The sequence below is a fragment of the Tiliqua scincoides genome, chromosome 2 (assembly GCF_035046505.1).
Source record: "Tiliqua scincoides isolate rTilSci1 chromosome 2, rTilSci1.hap2, whole genome shotgun sequence".
In the NCBI taxonomy this organism is placed as follows: Eukaryota; Metazoa; Chordata; class Lepidosauria; order Squamata; family Scincidae; genus Tiliqua; species Tiliqua scincoides.
In genome coordinates this window covers 197,381,270-197,401,870 of record NC_089822.1, presented here as the reverse complement: position 1 = coordinate 197,401,870, position 20,601 = coordinate 197,381,270, and the positions used below count along the sequence as shown (strand labels likewise).

General features: G+C 41.7%; 1 protein-coding gene across 4 annotated transcripts in view; it reads right to left on the bottom strand.

Moving 5' to 3' along the window:
* SGCD (sarcoglycan delta) overlaps positions 1–20,601 on the bottom strand; it is a 236,451-nt gene that overhangs the window by 194,440 nt on the left and 21,410 nt on the right. The gene's annotated exons all lie outside the window — the stretch shown is intronic.

Sequence of the window (20,601 nt, the reverse complement as noted above, 5' to 3'; positions counted from 1 at the left end):
TTTGAAAATTATGGGCAGTAGAGCCTATCAATAACTTCACCTTCTATTTTATAGAATTGCTACTCTCCTGCTGACAATATTCATGCAACAGATCAGCACACAGCTGTAGCAGTGCTGCACACACTGCTGGCAGTGCTTTACTGCTGTTACCTTGTTATAATAGCAAACACAAGAGAAGAGAAATAATCATATTGTTGCGCAAACACAATGATGCAGATTTGGCCATCAGTGCTTACACATGCATTATTTGTATATACATGTGCATATATTAGGATCTTCTGGGGAATAACTATAATTTTTTAAAATGTACAATTAAAAATGAACCATTTAAATGTACAACTTAAAAAGCCTTCCATTTTTAACAAAGAATTGTGACAAACTCTCAGCTCAAATAAAAATAGTCTTACTTCCTCTCATTGCCTTGCAATGTTCCTGCGTCTGCCCCCCCCCCCCGAAATATTAATTCCTCATGAATTATATCAGGGAGTGTGGAGAAAAGGGAATAGAAGGGATAAAGAGAATCAGAGCATTTGGATCCACAACAAGCCTGCTAATAAGCCAGGTGTGGCAAGCCCCTTAAGGTGGCAGATGGGTCCAGGCAGTGCCCATACCCACAAGGCTGGCTACCGCAGCCCAGCTTCATCAATTACCTCCTGCACTTGGCTGGCATCAGTAGCAGTAAGGGGAGGGGGCTTTCACACCCTTGCTATTACTACCACATAACTCCTCCTCTTGCTTGTTCTGCCTTTTGAAAAGGCAAAGGATGGAAGCATTAATGTAGAAGGGGGGACAAGTACTAGAGCGATACTGGTTGGCTAGAGTAGAAACCAGTGCCACTTGACTCCTCGCTTAACTCCTTCTTCCCTGGTCCCATCCTCTGCCTTTTGAAAATGAAATAACAGAAGTAAAGGAGGAGTAAGACGAAGAGAAAGAACTACAGTGAGATGGTGACAAGGAAAGGTGATGATGAAGAGAGGAGGAAAGGGAAGTTGGGCAGGAGGGTGTCTGAGTCAGGTGTGCTTTAAATGGAGAAAATGTATGTATGTGAGTGCGGATGGGTTGGTTGCACTTTGCATGTGCAAGGGGAAGGGGGAAATTGCAGGGGTCCTGTATTCTTATTAGGAATTTTTCTGAATCTGGGCTTTTCTCATTCTGGCAGTGGAAGTAGTACAAGCTGTGGCCAACTTACATATAGGTTAATGGGTTCTGAGTTGTCTGTGACAGATCAGGAGAGAGATCTTGGGGTGGTGGTGGACAAGTCGATAAAAGTGTCGACCCAATGTGCGGCAGCAGTGAAGAAGGCCAATTCTATGCATGGCATCATTAGAAAAGGTATTGAGAACAAAACGGCTAATATTATAATGCCGTTGTACAAATCGATGGTAAGGCCACACCTGGAGTACTGTGTCCAGTTCTGGTCGCCGCATCTCAAAAAGACAGTGGAAATGGAAAAGGTGCAAAAGAGAACAACTAAGATGATTACTGGGCTGGGGCAACTTCCTTATGAGGAAATGCTACGGCATTTGGGCCTCTTCAGCCTAGAAAAGAGACACCTGAGGGGGCACATGATTGAGACATACAAAATTATGCATGGGAAGGATAAAGTGGATAGAGAAATGCTCTTTACACTCTCACATAACACCAGAACCAGGGGACATCCACTAAAATTTAGTGTTGAGAGAGTTAGGACACACAAAAGAAATGATTTCTTTACTCAGCGTATGGTTGGTCTGTGGAACTCCTTGCCGCAGGATGTGGTGATGGCATCTGGCCTGGATGCCTTTAAAAGGGGATTGGACAAGTTTCTGGAGGAAAAATCCATTATGGGTTACAAGCCATGATGCGCATGTGCAACCTCCTGATTTTAGAAATGGGCTATGTCGGCATGCTAATGCAAGGGAGGGCACTAGGATGCAGGTCTCTTGTTATCTGGTGTGCTCCCTGGGGCATTTGGTGGGCCTCTGTGAGATACAGGAAGCTGGACTAGATGGGCCTATAGCCTGATCCAGTGGGGCTGTTCTTATGTTCTTAAGCTCCATGAAAAGTAATAGCTTTTCGTAAACAATGGAGCTAGCTTTGTTTTTAAGAGGTTATTTTAGATTTCTAGGCAGGCTCTCACTGTTTCTCTCACTATTTAACTTGGGCATTATGACATTTCACTCTGACACTCATGCTGATGCTATAAGCCTCCTCTGACAGTGAACAGATGTTTTCAGTGTCCATTTGCATTGAAATTAAAAAGACATGAATCACAGGGCAGAATGGCTTTGAAATCTTTAGTAACTGGAAAATGCTTTCTCAAGGGAAAACTATAATTCAACTATAATAGAGAGTGCCACCATTTCCTCCCTTTAATCAAGCAATTTATTTTACCTAAATCAATGCCTATCTTAGCCACTGGCCTGAGGATCAGTGCAGACCTGCAAACTGCTTTCTGGCTGAGCATGCAAAGTGCACCTCAGTAAAGTGTAGCTGCAACATTTTGCAAAGCTCATCATAACCAGCTGTCTCTGTCATGTTTAACATGCAAGGCTAGATAGGCAAGAAGGAACAAGGCTCACCTTACTAGTAAAAAAGAAAACCCTACTGTGAAGATGGAAGACTGACCTGTTGGAATGTCTCAAGTCTTCTCCCCCCCCCCCCACCTTTGATGGCCAGTAATTTAATGAGGATTCATCTTTCATATGAATACAAAGAATGTGAGGAAAGAGGATTTCCATCTGCCAGACTGGAGATCTAACTAACAAACAAGGACTACGTTTTTGCTTTCCTCTTACTTTGGGGGAGCATGTGCCTGCTGGACTCAGATATAAGGAAAATTGGCACTTAGGAAGTATACAGTAGTTAAAAACAACTATATTTCTTACAACACAATCCTGGAGTCCCTTGCACCACCCAAGAGTGTAGCAAATGTGCCTTAAAGCACATTCGTGACTACTAGGACAGCTCAAGGATGTGCACCAGCCTGCCGGCGCTTGATCCAGGCTGTGAGAGGGTATGTTCGTGCTGGTCAGGAGAGGATAGTGGGAGGGCAGATCGGGGCGGATGAGACATTTCTGGGCAGGGGGAGGATTCAAAGGAGAGAAGATCAGGCCTGGGAGTGGGTGGGACTGGCCATGGTAATACAGGCGGAATCCTAACCCTCTCCTGGCCAGCCTGGTGTTACACTGGGCTGCTTGGATTTGTGCCAGCAATTTCACTGGTGCAGATCTGAGTAGCCCCATAGAGGTGGATGGGACATTACTCAGCATAAGGGGACAAATATTCCCTTACTCTGAGTTGCGCTCCAGCTGGCACCTACCTTGCACTGGATACAGCACAGGCCACTCAGTCAGACTCTGGCATGATGTTTATATTCCACCCACCCTCAAAGGATGTCACTATATGCTTTAGTCTTAAAATACAGGCACAGCTAGATGTGTGAGAGACACATGGTAAAGGTTCCCTCTCCTTTAAACCAAAAGTCAATATAAATTGTGAGTTGGGGGAATTAGATGGAATCTGGGCACTTTTCCCCACACAACTTTCCCAAGTAAAATCTCTCTTTTACACACACACACCCCCCTTGATAATGGATCTTCTACATCAAGTCTAGTTTAGTGCTCGCCCTGGAAGTTAGGCTGGACATACTGGTGGGGGCAATATGCTCAAGACCATAAGCCGACAGTAGGTCTTCTACCTGTTGATCCATAGCTGATACAGACAGACCGTGGTTGGAATGGTAAAGAGCACCTCACCCCTTGCTAACAATAGTTTTTTTATACCCTACCCTTAATTCTTAGCCAACCAAAGATTTGAACCTGCTGACCCTTCCCATCTGGAGATTCACACTTGGCTCCCATTTCCAATTAGTGAGACCTTAAGGTCCAGCACATTATCAAGCTCTAAGCCCGGACAAAGCAAAATTCTTGATAAGGGGCTGTTTCTCAACCTGCTAACAAGCACTATTCCCTCAGCTTCTGCAAAATGGCTGTGGGCCTACAAGATGGAGTCATACCTAAGCAAAGTGAGGGTGACTGGTAGAAATTGGTTCAAGAAGCAGTTTGTTTTTCCAAATTTGCCCATCCATTATTTGTTCATGGTTTTGACAGCCCAGTAGTTTTAATTTTATTAACTAGATGAAAATGCCCTTGTCTACTTTAAAACTAGAGATGATAGAAACCAATTGGGAAAACTGAATCTGATTTTGAGAAATAAGAAGCGCTGTGTAGATATGGAAAGGGATGAAATCTGGCCTTCCTGCCTAGAATGTTCAGGCAAGTCTATTCTGAGAGAAGTCCTGTATCGGCATTGACCTTGGCGTACTTTTAAACTACTTTCAGGCTGCTTTTACCCACCAATTTTCCATCCAGTATAGCTTCATAATTAAACCTGAATGTCCATTCATCAGAACTGAAGCAAGTATGCTTATGAGAAAATAAATGGTTTTATGAGTGCCTGCTAAAGGTTTGATTCATCTGCCAGGTGCAAATGTTTGAAAGGGATGATGATGATGCACAGCTACATATTCTACTTGACCTCTGTGCAATTGAAATGCAAAAGGTAACATCACACCATTCTTTCAGTTACATTTTATAACACCATTCCTTTTCTCTCCTCTAAATAAAATTTCACACTCCTTGGGAAGCTGAACTTATAACACTGGCAAAGTCACACTAGAAAACAAATGGATATGGAATACAAAGAAATGGTTTCATGAATTGACTTATTCAAAAAAGGTTCTCATTCTCCAATACACCAGTACATTGAATTTCAAGCACTGCACTGACACAAGTTCTGCTGAAATGAATGTGCGTAATTAATCCAGTACAAATTTGAGGACCAGATTTTGTATTCAGTTGGACAAGTTTGATAAGATTAAGATGATGTCCTTTAATTTTTATAAAACCTTATAATAAATATGTTTTCATTTGTGTGTGTACATGCATGTGTGTGCACATGTGTAAATCTTCGCTTCAATATAGTAAGAAGGCATCTGAGGTGGGGCAAGATTGAGATACATAAAATTATACATAGGATGTATAGTTAGAGGGAAGTTCTTTTCACTCACGCACAAAAGAGAACGTTCTGATATTCTAGACTGACTGATATTCTAGAAGGCAGGGTGGGACTGAAGTTTCAAAGTTTCATATTGGACAAGTCCATAGGCAATTAAAAACAAACAACATTGTACTTTCTTAATACCAAAGAGCTACAACTGCTGCACTCAAATTAAAAGCAAGATATCTGCTTCTTGTAGATCCGGGGGATCTACAAGGGACCTCCTCTCTGAAGGACTACTTTCTCCCATACATTCTGACCCACCCCCTTAGGTCATTCAAGGAGACTCTCCTACAAGTACCTCCTCTGTCCCAAGTTAGAGGGATAGCAACACAAGGGTGAGCCTTCTCTGCAGTAGCACCTCAAGTATGGAAATCTCAGCCACGCAAATTAAGAACTACCCCCTCAACCATGGCTTTTTTTGAGGACTCAAAAAATTTCAGTTTCGTCTGGTATTTTGGTGATGGGTTGGTGTCTGCCCTCTGTAATAGTGTTTTTGTTCTGTTACTTTTCTGTTCTAAATTGTCACCCCCCCTGTGGTTTGATTATTTCTTTAAAAAAAAATTTATATTGTAAATTTTATTCTTGGATCTCTGTAAGCTGCATTGGGCATTTGCTCTGGCATGGGAAAGGCGGAATATAAATTTTTGAATTAATAAACAAATACTTTGGTAATTTCATTGTTCTTTTTAATGAAGATTTCACATTGAGTAAGTGAAGCAAAGGTTTTTCAAGGCTACCCAGATATTCCTGTCTGAAATGAAATTGGAACTTAGTCTCCTACTCTTGCCATAGGACAGGGGTGTCAAACATAAGGCCCGGGGGCCGGATGCGGCCCGCGGAAGCTTTTTATCTGGCCCTTATGCGCTCAGCTGCTGATCAGTGCTGAGGTGTTACTGCTAAAAGGGCAGCCCCCAAGAAAACCGGGCTCTCCCATATCTTGAAATATGATAAAGATTTGCATGTTTTCACTTCTGCCGTTTGTAGTTAATGAATTCCTAAGTGAGAAAAAATGCTTATTTTTGGTTATGAGTTGTTTAATAACATCACTTCCTACATAACAACATCATGAGCATAACAAGGGACTTCCAGCCCTCAGCAGGCATCATGAAAGCCATTCGGCCCTCAGTATGAAATGAGTTTGACACCCCTGCCATGGGACTATATTGGCCTTTCACTAGCTTGGTCGATGCCCTCCCATTACTTTTTCCTAATACCTAGTGCTTTTGCTGATGGCTTTCTTTCAGTAGTCATTCCTTTCATAGCAATCTTCAGTTAGAAAAAGAATATTATTCAACATTGTCTCAGTGGGAAGGTTCTTTCCGCACCTACTCATGTTGCCTTCTGAGAGAGAACACAGTCAGCTGCTTTGAATCAACAAGATTAGTCATGCTAACAGGGTATATCACTGCCCTATCACTCTTTGTCCACAAATGAAATTGAGATTTTGTTCTTCTCGAGGTGAAGCCTGCTTTCCAATGCATTATAAAATACGCATTACTTATTATGGTTCCCACTGTTCTCTTATATGCCATAGTTAATAAATGACCCCATGGTTTTATTAGAAATAAAGATTCAAATGATGGCCACAGACTCAGTCGTAGACATTTGGGAATGCTGATTTCCATGAGAAAAGACAATTCTTGGTACAATCTTGCCGAGGTACCCAGATGCAGCTGCACATCATAAGATATTCCAAAAACAATCAAGAGCTGCAGTGCTTCTTAGTTCATTTATAGTTGGAAAATAATACTGGCTGTTATTTTGAAACTACTACAGTAGGCCAGCCAATCCCTATGTACAGTAGCTCCCTCATGAAATGAATAAGAAAAGCAAATACGGGAAGTTCAATTTGGGGCTGGTAGGACTTGCTAACTCAATAGAGCAGAAGCAAGCAGGATGTCTCTGGGGTAGGGGGAGTTGACAAATAGTTGGGCCAATGAATGAAAAGGTTGAAGAAACTGAGCTAAAGTGGTGGTTTACCTATTTTCCTATTGACTTATGAACTGAAAAAAGAGTTACAAGAAGAGTGTGAGATTGCAGAGGTAGGTAAAAAAACTTTTTTACTTTCACTGACTAAGTAACCAAAAACAACAGCATACACTAGGCCTTTGGTATCCATGGGGCTCCATTCCCAGACCCCCCACTGATACCTATTTCCCCAGATAATCAAATCTGCAGAGAAGCCCATCCTGAAAAACTCGAAGTGCCTTTCAGAAGGCTCTGATGGGCTTTCTGAGGCACATGGAGGTCGCCATTAAGTACAATTCTATGCTTGGGATCATTAGAAAAGGAATTGAGAACAAAACAGCTAATATTATAATGCTGTTGTACAAATCGATGGTAAGGCCACACCTGGAGTATTGTGTCCAGTTCTGGCCACCACATCTCAAAAAGGACATAGTGGAAATGGAAAAAGTGCAAAAGAAAGCGACTAAAATGATTACTGGGCTGGGGCACTTTCCTTATGAGGAAAGGTTACGGCGTTTGGGCCTCTTCAGGCTAGAAAAGAGGCGCCTGAGGGAGGACATGATTGAGACGTACAAAATTATGCAGGGGACGGACAGAGTGGCTAGAGAGATGCTCTTTACCCTTCACACAACACCAGAACCAGGGGACATCCACTAAAATTGAGTGTTGGGAGAGTTAGGACACACAAAAGAAATGATTTCTTTACTCATTGTGTAGTTGGTCTGTGGAACTCCTTGCCAAGGGATGTAGTGATGGCATCTGGACTAGATGCCTTTAAAAGGGGATTGGACAAATTTCTGTAGGAAAAATCTATCATAGGTTACAAGCCATGATGTGTATGTGCCACCTCCTGATTTTAGAAATGGGTTATGTCAGAATGCCAGATGCAGGGGATGACACCAGGATGCAGGTCTCTTGTTGTTTTGTATGCTTCCTGGGGCATTTGGTGAGCCACTGTGAGATACAGGAAGCTGGACTAGATGGGCCTATGGCCTGATCCAGCAGGGCTGTTCTTATGTTCTTATAAGCAAGAGTTTTTAACTACTTCCTCTCACATGAAGTGTAAGTGGAGAAGAGAAGCACGTGAGCCCAAAGCTTGTAACTAACTGTTCCCAAACCTCCTACAGTGGTGGTGGCCACATGGTCATAATGTTACTAAACAGCACATAGTCTGCCCAAAAGGCAGGGCGAGGCAGACATTTCCATGAGAAGAGTGGATCTCGGTTCAAAATGTACTGTTCTGTTCCTCCTGCCCCTACATCCCTGTTGAAATATTAGTTCAAACTATTCCCTGTTGAAATATTAGTTTGAACTATTAGTTCAAAATATGAAATGGTGATAAAAATGTCACTTGACCACTTTTTTCTAAGTTTAGTAACAGGCTAATCCAATCCACTCGACTCAAAAGTACCACTTTGTTCCCCAAATGTTAACCAGTGCACTTAACAGAAGCCAGCCATAGAACATGCACATCTCCTCAAAAGGACTGCTCCTTTTTGCAGTCCAACTGCATAAAAGTCACTCTTAGAAGCCTATTTTTACTCAATTCACACGCTCAAGAGTTTGACTAACCTCTAAGTAAAGTATCCTTTAAATGCATATTGCTTCAGCTATAAAATACTTAATGATTAACAATTTAAAGCAGAAAGGGATTTAACCAAGTTAGACATCTCGTAATAGGCCTTTGGACTACAGCCATTATGAACACTTTGGTTCAATTCAGACATAATTTATCATTCTGAGTGGAATTCACATGAAAAGCAAGCAGATGCTCCTTCTCTTCTCTTCTTTTTGAGTTAGAAATCCATTCACATTTTCAGCCATTCAAAATAGCCTGAGGTAATGAATGACAGATACCTTCCAGTTAAGCTTTTTGGTTGTCTTAAGGGCCCCAAACCATCCAAGCTGAAGCTTCCTAAAAATAAACATAAGCTACATAGCAACACAGGTAATTTATACTTTGATTTCTGAAAGGAAACAAAACATCAGTATTGGCTTCTCTGCTTTCCTCTTAACTACTTATATTTATTGGAACATGTGTTGAAGAAAATTTGTGCTGAAAAATGTTTTTAAAAACACAGGAGATAGCTACACATCATGTAAAAATCCTTATGGAGTATCACTGTTCTGTCTTCAGTTTGAGACAAACTTATTCTTAAGTGAAACCAGTCACAGTTTCCTAGGTTTTAAAACCAAAAGGGCCAAAGAGAAGAACAGTGCAACTATTCTGTTGCACTGTAATATCCTGCTCAGTGTGTAATCACGTGGAACAGGACCAGATTAAAGGCCATTCATTGAGATACCCATCACTCAGAGTTCAATCCTATACATCTCTATTCAGAAGCAAATCCCATTATAGTCACTTACTCCCTGTTAAGTGATAGGATCACAGCCTCACTTACACTCCCTTATCCTGAAATCTTGTGCAAGACAGACAGTATTTCATCTTCATGGTGGTCACTCTATCAATGTACTCCACTGTGATGGGAAGGAATGACTTTATGCACTGGTTTGTATGACATATTAAGGAAACCTAGTTTTCTTACTACACATGGGTATTCCCTAAAATTATGCTACCACAGGGACCCATATTTAGCCATGGCACTATTGTGTAAGGCATTCTCCTTACTTCTTAAACATATAAACTTAACTAATTCACCCATAACATTGCATTAGCATTATTAACATAAGTAAACATAAATGATTAGTTTCAGCATAATGGCTACATACACTCATAGCATGGCATAACATTTGCTTCATTAAACATTTGGTCTGTTAGCATGAGTGGCTTCATGGCCTTGTCTCACAGTGTCATGGATATGAGAATTATTAATTTGTACAAGGACTGTATATAGCCCTAAGGTTTGCCTATTAGGAATGACCACAGAGGTGCCTTCAGATGATATTATACACAACTCAAGGTTTTTGGAATGTTTTGTCGGCCTATTCAGCCAGTTGCTAGCAGCCCATAGGACCCCATAGGATCCTGGCCATCAAACCCCTCACTGGCTGCTATGGGATGCACGGCAGCCTCAGAAGTTACTTTGGAAAATCTAGAATCATCCTATGGCTTTAAATTTTCTGAATGCTATGGGTGACTATCATCTAAAACAGGGGTGTCCAAACTTTTTGGCAGGAGGGCCACATCATATCTGACATTGTGTCGGAGGCTGGGGAAAAAGAATTAATTTACATTTAAAATTTGAATAAATTTACATAAATGAATATATTAGAGATGGAACTTATATGAATGAATAAAGGTCTTGCAATAGCTTAAGGCCTATAAAAGGCCTTGCACAAAGCAAGGCTAACCTTTCCTTTCCTTCCGCTGCTGCATCACAGATGTGAAACAGCAAGCAGTGGAGGGAGCCCTCGTCCCACAGCTCACGCAAGAGGTTGGAGCTCACTGGAGACTCATTGGAGACTGAAGCATCCTTGAGGGCTGGATTGGGAGTCCTCGAGGGCTGCAAGTGGTCATATATATATGTGTATATATAAGGTCAGGAAGGGTAAGAGGAACTTATAAAGGCCCACTGCTGACACCAAGCCTATCTGCCTGCCTCCCAGCCCCCACCCCAACCCCAACCCCCTGGTAAGCATGGGGAACAGAGCTGGAGGGGATGTGCTCGTAGTGGAATAGTGTATGCACAAGTCCTAACATACTTCATGCTCAACCCTGGCACTTACCCTCTTTTAAATTGGTAGATAAACACTGATATAACCTATACAAAAGAGCAATGAATGAAAGGAATTTGGGTTTCCCCTTCTTATAAGGGGGAAATAAGATCATAAAGATATAGTTGTCTATAACACTAAGAAGAGAAAGTACAGCACACTGAGTCAAACAGAGATGCATTGCCTCTCACTCATTCAGTGGCAACAAGAGATCTGTGGGAGGTAAAGATAATTACTTCACTGTCATTTGAGCAAGATCCCTGAACAGATTGACAGATGACAGTGCCGTAGACATGGTCCACAACTTGCAAAGTTAATTAGCTCAACTACAACAACACATTATCAATGTCAGCATCCCACTTGATATACAGCAGCATACATTTATAAGGTGAGAAGTACAACAGGGGAGGATCATTTAAAAATCCTGGAACTATCTCCATTTTTAAAAAATTAAAACAACACTCATAAAAAGGAAAAATCTAATAACAATCATCTCTAAGTTGTCAGTAATATTACTGTCTGCAGAAATATATTTTTAAAGCAGAAGCCAAAAATACTATAAATCCAGTTTCAAACTTAGTTTCCAGGAATGAGTCACCTACAGCCTGCTCCTCAAAACAGATAATTCCTGATAAATATTCCAGGTGGCTCATATTATATGAGCATCCCTCATATAATAATATATGCATCCCTCATGCTAATAATAAGAGTAACCTGTTTCTGTTGTTTGCATTAAAAAATTCATAGTAGTGATGCTAATGAAACATTAGGAAAAGTCTTTTTATGCATGTACAATTAATAAATTTAGTTTGGTAGCATTTGCATAGCACTTCTGAGAAACAACATAAATTTTAGTGGCTCTGGAAGGCTGCTCTTCTGGTTCGTGGCTGTTTGGAAAAGAGAATCCTGAAGGCAGCTGTGAAATTTGGGATATAGGAGACATGCTCCTAGTAAACACCTACGGTACAGATGGACATGGGGTGCATACATTAGGACGTGCTTCAGGGCGATTTCCTCGAGATTCCTCTTTCATCTCCTTATTCTAGGGCAAGTTTCTGCTATCCCAGTGGGTCTTCTCAGATCTGCAACCAGCTCTTTTGCTAATCAAGTCCAAGGAAAGTAAGAGAGATGGAAGGGGACAGAGAACAGGTTAGGCTCCAATGCACACTGGAGAGGGAGATTTCATCCCTCCCTCTCCCATTCTGTCTCCTACCTGCCCTCTTCTCGCCCAGAAAGTCTGCCATTCCTCCCCCTCCCCATCCTGTTCTGCCCCATTCCTCTGCTTAAAGACTGGCAAAGAGATACTCTTACCTAGGGTTGTGGTGTCTGAATTAAGAAACATCTGTTACATTTTATCTAAGAGTAGTATTTCAAACAAAGAGATATCTACTACAAATGTTTTGGAATAAAAGGCAATGCATTAAATGCATTAAATCAAGAATGTATTTTGAAATACAAGATTTCTCGCAAACCTAGTTCACTCACCATCCAATATACTGGCCTATGTCCTAGCTGAGCTAAGGGACAGCTCCTCCAACCAATTGACAGGTCAGAGGGAATCTGTATCCCAAATTTGCAGTGGTACTTACATTGCAACTTCAGTCGCAATGATAAAGGAGAAAGGAGTTTTTGCACACTGTTCCTTTATTCAAACTTGGTCTAAGGATCTTAATGCAATGCAAACAACCTACTTTCCCATCATATCAAGATTAGTAGGAGGAGCATGTACTGAGCAAAACAGCCCGAACCAGCCTGCAAATGGAGTTTGCAGGGCTCAGCAAAGGAGCTGTCTTCATGGAGCTGCTGTACTAGAAGTCAAAAGGAAGAGACCGTTTGGTTCTATAGTTGAGCCAGTAATGCTGCCTGTTGTGTTTGCTCCCTTCTCCTGAGCAGATTTGAAGGGAAGGCCTCAAAAGACCATATAAGTGTTATGTCACTGGTTCAGGGGTTTTGCACAACTCCTTCACCACTGCTGCTCCTGAGGCCGCAGGAGTGATGAGGAAGGGCCACTAAAGGGAGTGTGAGATCCCTTGATATTGCAGCCACTTCCGGAATCAACTCAGGTCACTAAGGAGTTGCCTTCCATCTATCCTTGACAGACCTCTAGCTGTGTTGCTCCTGTCATCTTGCTCCAGCCATCTTGTCTCTTCAAATGCCTGTACTTGTTGGTCCTCTGCTTGGCTGACACATTTCCTAACACTAGCAAGCCTCATGAGCAACTACAGAGGTATGTATAAAATGGCCATGACGTGGAGACAAACATCACAGTACTCTCTCTCTGGATATGGCAAATGTAGTAACAGCTTCCGACAGCTTTGTTTTGTTGAACTTCAATAGAAAGTTCGGTGAAATGCGGTGAAATGCGGTGAAAACCACTAAACCATGTTGTTCCTTGACAAGTGACAAATGTATTGAATCTAATACATAAAAGCAACACAAGACACTAAGAAGCAAGACACTAATACAGTGGTGCCTCGCAAGACGAATGCCCCGCACACCGAAAAACTCGCAAGACGAAAGCGTTTTTGCAATTTTTTCTGGTGACTCGCAAGATGAATTTTTCTATGCCGTGCTTCGCAAGACGAATTTTTTCTATGGCCGTGCTTTGCAAGACAAATTTTTAAAATTAAAAAGTTGAAGTTTTGTGCTTGGAATTTTTGAAATCCTCTGTACAGTATGTATGCCTTTAAAGAGCACTTAATAAACTAAATAAAATAAACTAAACTAAAATAAACTAAATAAACTAAATAAAATAAACTAAATAAACTAAATAAAATAAAGCCTTACTAGACTGATACATCTCTTTAGCTCTATCCCACGCTGCTCTGGTAAGATATAGAATAGTGTAATCACATGGGAAGATGTAATCATCATCACATGTATGATGCCACCACACATGTGAAACTCATCTCCAGGGAGATGCAGTGCTAGTTATGGCAATGTTCGACATGACCTCCCTCCCCTCTCATATTTATTCATTACTAGTTTATACATTATCAGAACATTGTGGGATGGATCCATGGAGAAGCAGCAACCTTGCTTCTTGGATAATATTGGTCTCATATCACAATGATTGAGCCCTTAGACAACATGCAGAAAACAGCACGCAATCCATTAACACTCAGTGTCTAGCATTGAGAGTTCCTCCTCCTCCAGATCAGGCTGTTGGAAAACTGTTGGAAATATTTCTTTACCCAGCAAATAATCTGAGGAACTCCTTGCCACAGAATGTTGTGATGGCACCTGGTCTAGATGTCTTTAATAGGAGATTGGACAGATTTATGGAAGAAAAGTCCACCACAGGTTACGCGTCATGATGACTATATGAAATCTCCAGGTTTTACAGTTAGCCTATCTCTGAATGCCAGATGAAAAGGAGTTGCAACAGGATATGGGTATTCCGTTGTCTTGGGTGTTCCCTGAAGCATTTTGTGGGCCTCTGTGAGATACAGGAAGCTGGACTAGATGGACACTCTAGCTGGGCACTCAGCCTGACCCAAGAGGGCTCTTCTTATGTTCTTAGGTGCAATGCCATCTGCAGAACACTAGGGAGCAGGGTATTGTCCAGGAGGCAGATAACTCAGAGGCTGCCTCTCTCAGACAATTACTCGTGCCCTCTTCACCTGTGGAGTTTGTCCCTATCTGGCTGCTTCTTCCCCCTCTTGCCTCCTCCTGATCTTTCAAGATGACCTCTCTTCAGGAATTCTAACCATAGTTCCAGGATTTCCTGTCCCAAGTCTAGAACCAGTACTGCCAACTAAGGTGTACATGCATAGGAACTGTAAATAAAATATTTTTTCTTTGAAACCTTTTTACTGCCTCTGCTCCTTTTTTACGTTAGCAGCAAACTAGGGGCTTGGTGGGAAGCAATAAAAAAAAACAACAGTTTCTGGTATATTACTCTGCTTTACTTAAACAACTTTTCCAAACACAAACAGCTCTGGTTGTCACCCTATGATGCAAGTGATTGTGCTTTTGCCCTTAAGATATAATGATTTAGAACTCTGGTTTAGAATGATTTAGAATGATCAAAACTCTGGAAAAGATCGGAACTATCACTTTCTACAAAAAATACATAAACAGGCTATTTTTAATTAATACTTTGGTGTCTGAGTTTCCAGCCCAGCACATATTTAAACAGAGATTAACTTTTACTGTGCTACTCTGAATTAAAATTAAAGTCACCCCTTGCTTCATCTCTCCTCCTATTATTTCTTCAATGAATTTGAAAAAAGCAATAACATTTTCCCCCACAAACTGTCCACATAATATTATCTACTGTACTTTCCGATTAGAGCAAATGCATTTTCATGTGCATAAATCTTAAAGTGCAAAGCAGTGCAGAATAGATCTGGAAACATCTCAGGCCTACCTTTTCTTTTATGCCATAACACATCTCTCTCTCTCTCTCACTCCTTCTGTCTTGCATGTAATTGGATTAATCTCCCAACTCTTGACAACCCTGCATGGAATTTTATCAATTCCCTACCCATTTGATGTACTGTTGAGATCAGTATCTTCAAATTGAACTTCAGAAGCTTATTTATCCCAAGTCCATCTCACACTCCATTCTTCCAGTCTATAGACTATGCCATTTTATTGCAATGTAGCATTTTTTATTTATTAGATAGATTGCCTTTAAAGAACCTGATTACTGTATAGGTGTGCGCCACTTGATGGGGATGTGTTCTCTGATCCCTGTTGTTAAGCGATTCATGTCATTAAGTGAACACTCAGTCCAATCTATTGCCTTTGTTGTGTAAGCAGACACTCCCTGCCAGACACTAACTGGCTGCACATGCTCCTGGAGATAGATTGCCTCTTCTTTGCATTAAGAGCCTCTTTGTTGTGTAAACAGACACTCTGCTGCAGGCTATGGGAGACTAAATTGCCTCATTAAGAGCATCTTTATTGTGCTTTGACCACCATCATATATGTGGCCCATCATTCAGCGAACGGTTGTTAAGTGGCGCGTGCCTGTACTCTCTTTCTAGAACAGGAGGAAGATAGCACTGCAAATGGACAACTTTCTGAGCTGGACAACATGAGCTCTTACCCATGATTAAGCTCCACTGAGCATAGCAATAACACAGAACTCACATGTTGCCTACCACAAAAAAACAAATCCAAATTTATTGAGTCTGCCAAAGTCTGCCTTGGATGAAAATATATATATATTATAATATGACTGGTCATTTTTATTAATGCCACTATATTGTAATTTGGAAAGCCACACAAAAAGTCTACTTTGTCCACAGCAAAGGACATTAATATATATTTTTCCTTACACTTAGTAAACTATGTGACGATTGTACAGGGTGCAGGATGTTCTCAACCTTTAACAGGTCGCAACCCACCTCTTCTGACATGATGCTCCTGGTAGTGCCAGGAGAGGCCCCAGAGGTCTCTTCTGGGTTATGCTGGACTGGCAAGTCCCCCTCTATAAACTTCTGTGGGCCTCAGAATGGCCTGTAGAAACCTCTGAAAGCTACTTTTGGTTTTCAGAAGCAAACTGCAAGTTGCCTTCTGAAAATCGGAAGTAGATCTCAGAGGCTTCTGCAGGCCATTCTGAGGACCACAATGGCCTACAGAGTGGGTTGCCAGCCCAGATTGACCCAGAGGAGGCATCAGGGGTTTCCCCACTTCTTTAGAATGGCTCTGATTTGGGGCAAAATGGAAGTGAGGGTGAGTGGGAGGGTCATGACTAATGGGTTGCAACTCACAGTTTGGGAAACACTGTCCTAAAAACTTGGGCATCTGACCAATGGCTTACATAGTTCAGCAGTGTGTACACTGTCTGGCAGCATCTCTCCAGGGTCATTGAGCAATTTGATGCAGTTTGCATCAGAGGGCTGGTTGGAGAAGTGGTGGATTTGAAGTGCTCTTCACTCTGAGGCTGCAATCCTATCCTCACTTTCCTGGGAGTAAGTCCCATTGAACACAATAGAACTTATTTCTGATTAGTCCTGCTTAGGATTGTGCCCTGAGTCCGCTTCTTTTTCCTCTAGCCCACTGTAGATGTAAGCCACATTGATCTGCCCCTCTCACTAATCAGGCCATCCCTTTCCTTCCCCATGCCATTTTTGCACATTTAAAATTTAAAGGAAAAAGAATCTCTTTAAATTCCATGCAAGGACAGAACATGGTGAGGAGGCAAGGTGCTAGAAGGAGGAGGGAGGGAAGAAAAAAGAAAAAAGTTGCTGCATTCTAGATCACCTTTCCCTGCTTATCTGGTGATTCATAAGCTTCATAAGCATCAAACAGGCAGGGACAGGAGATTTGGAGCTTGGTCCCCCACTGACCAGGAGTGCAGCTTGTAGGCTCTCTGCTCTGCACTACTTCTGTTTAATATAAAACTGGAAGCTGTGCAGGTTGTGTATTCGATTCCTTTCACATCAGACAGATGCAGTAGGGAAGGCTGCGTACTACGCTCTTGTAAACGTACCACTGGTTTGTCTGCACATCTCTCCTACCCGAACATCCATGGGGGATATGCACACACTCAAAGAAGGCATTTGGGGGGATTAAAGCAGTGCAGGAGCATGTTACCTCAGGTTCTGGGAGGTCTTGAGCTGACCCTGGTCACAGACAAAGAACCTTTCCTGGAAATGCCAGGGATTGAACCTGGACCCTTCTACATGCAAAATATGTGCCTTACCCCTGACCTACAGCCCCTTGCCTAAGGAAATGTGTGGGCCTCAGATATGCATGGAATTCATATGTCTTACATCACATGAGCCTCCCTTCAGTGTATTTTAGGATACAGCAAAAAGCAGAAATGCTAAGGATTCAAGTGTCAGTTATTAACAAGAAGGTGTAACAAGAACCAGGCTATATGTATTTGGAGAGAAAGTACAAGAAGAAAAAAAAGATTCTGTGGCACATGTATTCCACCACAAATCACAAGTCTGGTAGTATAGTTTCTGAACAGCACCCATTTGACCTGAGGTCAAATCTTGAAGCTTCTGTACTGATTGATTACCCTTTTCAAAAACATCCCTTTTCAACTACAGGCATATTTTCACCTTCAAAAAACAGTGAGGTAAATGAAAGATGCAACTCTCTTAATAACATTGAGCCACTTCTATTGCATCAGGTATTTTTTTGTTTTTTTTTTAACTGTGGGGTAAAGTCCTAAGGACACCATTAGTGTCCGCTTTAAAGCTATCTGGCCACCCACAGAGATTATGGCTGTTGCCTTGTTTATGAGGTTACCTATCTCACAATTACAAACAGATGTTAAGAAAAGCGCTCCAGATGGTTTTCCAAACTGTTCTAATAGCAACCTACAGCCTGCTAGCGTTAGAAAGACAGGATGATTTTGCATAACTGAGGTAGTCACAGTCAGTAGCGCAGCTAAGGGGGTGCAGGGGGTAGCGGTCACACCGGGCAACAAGCTTTAGGGGGGCAACAAACTGAGCTTGACACTAGTAGTCAAAATTGTGAAAATCTTGGTGTATATGAATAATACAATCATGTTATATATCATTGGAAAGATAATTTAATGCAGAATACAAAGAAACAAACCCCATTGGAATATCTGTATTCTATCAAAAGTTATGGCCAATTAACCAGAAAACAAAAACACAACAACCTTAAGGAACAAAAAGTAGATTTCTTTAACTCAAAATGGACCTATGAGACTGGTTGTTCTGAGAGCCAATAAGATGTTATGATACAGCACGGAACCAATAAGGTGTTAATATGAGTCGGCTCTCATTTCCATGTATCATAATGCAGCTACTCCTGCTAACTGGAAAAGAGGCACTTTTTCAAGTGGTTCATTTTTTTCTTATATTTAGCAGGGAGATAACCCCTCTTCACCCCAGCACAGTGTCTCTAACCAATAAGGGGCACACTTTTTATTTATTTACCTAATTAAATTTGATCTTTTTGTGGGGGGGGGGGTGAGGCTACATTATCTTCTTTGATTCCAGGTATAGATAGATGCCTTAGCTATGCCACTGGCTGCGGGGAGGTGGCAGATCAAGTGGGTGGTGAATTGCTGGGGGAGGAAGCAAGTTTCCTCCCAATTTTCACTTTTTAAAAAGTCCGGGTGTGATGTCACTTCTGGTTGTGACATCACTTCCGGGGTATCACTTTGAGCTCCGCACCGGGCTACACGTTCATTAGCTACGCCACTGGTCACAGCCATGGATTCTGTGCCTAAACAGGGCAACTTGGGGTCCATTCTATAGCTATAGCTAGAGGTGTTCTTAAATGTTTTTATTTTTTTGCAGATTTCATTTTTTCCCAAGGAGGAAAAGTGCAGAAAGCAATATTATGTGTTTTTATTCCAAGGGTACATTTTTATAAATTATAAAGGCATTATAAATGCATGCTAGGTAGGTGATATATGTGGTACAGTGTCAGCAGATGCAGCCACAGTCATTACCCATGCACACCCTCTTCAGCCCAGCCCATTTTTTTTCTTTTTTTCATAGATTTCCCAATTTTTCTTTGTAGATTTTGAGTTTTTCATTTATTTTTTTTATTTTTTATTTTACAGAAATGAGAAGTGCAGAAAGCGGTGCTATGCATTTTTATTTTGTTATAACTGAAAAATCATACCTCCAGTTATAGCCAGAGACTTAATGCTCATTTCCTCTGTGGGGCTGTGAATTTCAGCACAGTGGGAACTAGAGGTTCATAAATTACTATTCAGGTAGTTTTTCTACTCCAAAAACCATCCTACCTGCAGTGGCAACTTTAAGATGATGACCACCACAGCTGTACTAGTAAACAGAGGCCCAGATTCCCGGTGAAGAGAAGGTCTGGGGGGCTCTGGTGGAAGCCATGAAAAGGTTGCTGACAAGTGTAAGTGATGATCTCAAGAACCTTGCCCCCAAAAGGAATATTCAACACAAAGCCCCACAGAGAAGGGACCAGTTCTCTCTTTCTTAGTAAAGTGCCCTTTGCCTTGATGGTGCTAAATGAGAAAACAAAGGAACAACAAAATTCTAATCAGAGCGGTTCAAGATTTTCTTGAATAAAGGACACACAACTGCCCCTTTAAGTTCCAACAGAAAATCTTGATCAAGGTGTCTCATTTGTTTATTTAAACAATTTATATTCTGCCTTTCCCTCCAAATAACTGGAAAACTCAGAATGGGAAGGATCACGCATGTAAGTGAAGTGGAATAATTTCAAGAATCCTATCTAAAATCTGATACCTAAAGGTATCCACAGAAAATAGATAAGAAGGAGATCTGAAAGTCCCCAGAGTAGCCCCTTGACAACTGGAATCTAAGCCAGAACTGATTCAAGTGATTTTATCTGCAAATGATTTAGCATATTTATCACTGTGGGCTGTCAGTTTTAACATACGGCTGGCTTGCCAATGGGACAGTGTGGGTCCCAAAAATCAGGCAACACTTCCAGGGGTGATGCTTCCAGGAAACAACCCCTTGATCCCCACCCTGTTCTCTACCATCTTTAGGCCAGCAACTGCAGCTCTCTTGTGTGACTATCAACACTACCTTTTCGTTCACTTGTACACCTCCTACAACAAGCCTTGAAAACTCATGCAGTTGCAAAAAATCTCACCTTGCCTCTCTTTTCAAACTGCAGAAGCAGGAGTAGCTAGCTTTTGGAAGCTAGGCAAAAAGGAGGAGGAGGAGGCAGTAGCAGTAGATGAAGTGCAGCCACCTAAGATAGTATAGAACTAGGTGGGGGTGGTGAGGATCATTGCCATTACTAAGGACTGGAGGGGGGGAACCAAGGGACCTCTGAGTGTCACCCTGCCCTTGGCTTTGCACACCTAGGAAGCAAAATCAAATGGGAAGAGGTTCAAGAGTGGCACCTCAGGGACTGGCTAGCAGCCAAAGGTTTGGACAAGGCCTGGCCTCCAGTTGCTCCACACATACAGAGTTCACATGAGGTTTGCACAGAGTTCACAGAGAATTGTTTTCACGT